This window comes from Dasypus novemcinctus, chromosome 19, assembly GCF_030445035.2.
Source record: "Dasypus novemcinctus isolate mDasNov1 chromosome 19, mDasNov1.1.hap2, whole genome shotgun sequence".
Lineage (NCBI taxonomy): Eukaryota > Metazoa > Chordata > Mammalia > Cingulata > Dasypodidae > Dasypus > Dasypus novemcinctus.
Genome location: NC_080691.1, coordinates 84,740,555 through 84,742,548, shown reverse-complemented (window position 1 = coordinate 84,742,548; position 1,994 = coordinate 84,740,555). Strand labels below are relative to the sequence as shown.

The window sequence follows — 1,994 nt, the reverse complement described above, 5'->3', positions numbered from 1 at the left end:
ACCAGGAACCGGAAGTAGAAGCGCAGGTTCCACTACCCAGGGTTAGCGGCAGCGCCCTCGGCCTCCCGCCAGCCGTGAGGACAGTGGCTCCTTTTTCCACGGCAGGGTCCGACCTCACTTCTCCACGGCGACCCGGGCTCGGGTAGGCGGGCGGTGCCAGGGAGGGTCAAAGGGCGAGGGGCGGAGTTCAAAGGGTGAGGGGCCAGGGGTCACTTGAATGGCGTCTAACACTCGCCGCGGGCCTTTGGGCGCCTTGCTTGGCGGCGCGGCGCGTTTGGAACTAGCCTGGACTTTGGGGCTCGCGACGGTCCCTCCAGAGGGTTTTTTTGGGGGGGGAAAGTGGCGTTTAGGTGAAATTTGAATGGATCATCGTTTATTTCCACGGGTTCAAATCAAAGCAGGACTTTCCGTAAAGGCGTCGACGAGCGGTTTCAACTACGCAGTGCACCCGGGTGCGAGAGAAGGTCGCTGTGGATTGTCGCGTCCAGAGGCCCCTCATCTGGATCTCTGCGCCTGGGCTGTAATTGGGGGCGGCCTTTTCTGTATCGAAGAAAATTAAATTCCCTAGGCAAAAAAAGGAGTGTTTCTTACCGATACCATTGCAATCACTGGTGTTCGATTTTAGTGGACCAAGAGTCCGGCGAGTTAGTAAGCAGGAACGGTTCAGAGAAGGGCGCTTGTTTCGACACCTTACAGCTGCAGCGTGTCCTTGGAAGAAATATATATATTTTAAATCAAATCAACTTTATTGATACATATTAATAAAGCATAAATCTTTCCAAAGTGTATAATCAGTGATATTTCGTTTAATCGGAGTTGTGCATTCATCACTTCAATCATTATTAGAGCCTTTTCATTATTCCAATAATAATAAAAACAAAAAACAGTTAATCAAAAACTTATCAACTCCGGATCGCCCTTTGTTTCCCCTGACGTACTTAGCTGCTACTCGGGCTCTCTAGTTTACTTGTATTTATATTTTGTATAGGTGGAATCAAGCAATGTCTAGGACCTTGTGTTTTTTGTTCATTTTGCAGCTGACTTTATCTGGATGTCCCAGACTGATAAACGTCAGGGCAGATCTTTCTCATTCTGAGATGATTTTTATTGTCTCACTCAAATCTGTCACAAGGAGACTTTCCTTGTGGAAACTGGGCGCCAGCCTTCATCCACTCTTTAGGGTGATAATTAGGCAAGTTGGTAAACCTCTCTGAGTGATTCGGTGTCCACATCTGTAAAATGAAAATAGGTAGCAATACCTGCCTCGAACTGTTGGTACTGCTCTTGGCAGGCCGTGAGTGCTGTGCAGAGGCTTGTTATTGTCAGCTCCTCATCAGGTTCACTACTGTAACGTAAAAGTGATAGACCGAAAGTGCAGACAGCAGAGCTAGAGCAGCTATGTCAGGGGACTTTGTATCAGTTAAGGGATCAAGAGCAGTGATACTCAACTGGGGGAGCCCAGGAAGCCGCTCAACACCGTACAGCGTACAGGATGACCCCCCGCCACAACCAAGAACGATCTGGCCCTGTTTTAGTTTGCTACAAGCTGCCAAAAGCAATCTATATAGCGGAAATGGACTGACTTTTCCAATGGGGTTTATTGGCTTGCATACATACAACTCTATATAATCTGCCAAAGGGGTGTTGATGCAAAGTACCAGAAAATCTCTGTTGGCTTTTATAAAGGGTATTCGGGATAAAAGCTGAATGTTCACAAGGCCGTAATGAGTCCAACTCAAGGTTGATTTTTCACCAAAGTCAATTGCCACGTGTCAAAGCAAGATGATTGTCACCCTCCTTGAGGTTCAGCCTTCCTCTCATCTCCAGTCTGGCATAGGGCGCTTTCTGTGTGGGCGTTCTCAGCGCTGCATACTACCAGGGGAATGGCTCATCTCTCTTCCCGGGGCCGCAGGACCAAGTGCTCTCCTCTGCCGTGTCTGTGGAGCGCTCTCTCCCTGTGTGTATTCCTGTATTTTTTTTTTTTTTTAAAGATT

At 48.1% G+C, this 1,994-nt stretch overlaps 1 long non-coding RNA gene across 1 annotated transcript; it reads left to right on the top strand.

Moving 5' to 3' along the window:
* Window positions 1-791, top strand: LOC131274664 (uncharacterized). Its single transcript, XR_009181971.2, has 2 exons — window positions 1-142; window positions 399-791. It is a non-coding gene; the product is annotated as an uncharacterized lncRNA (long non-coding RNA).
* Window positions 792-1,994: the final 1,203 nt, after the last annotated feature.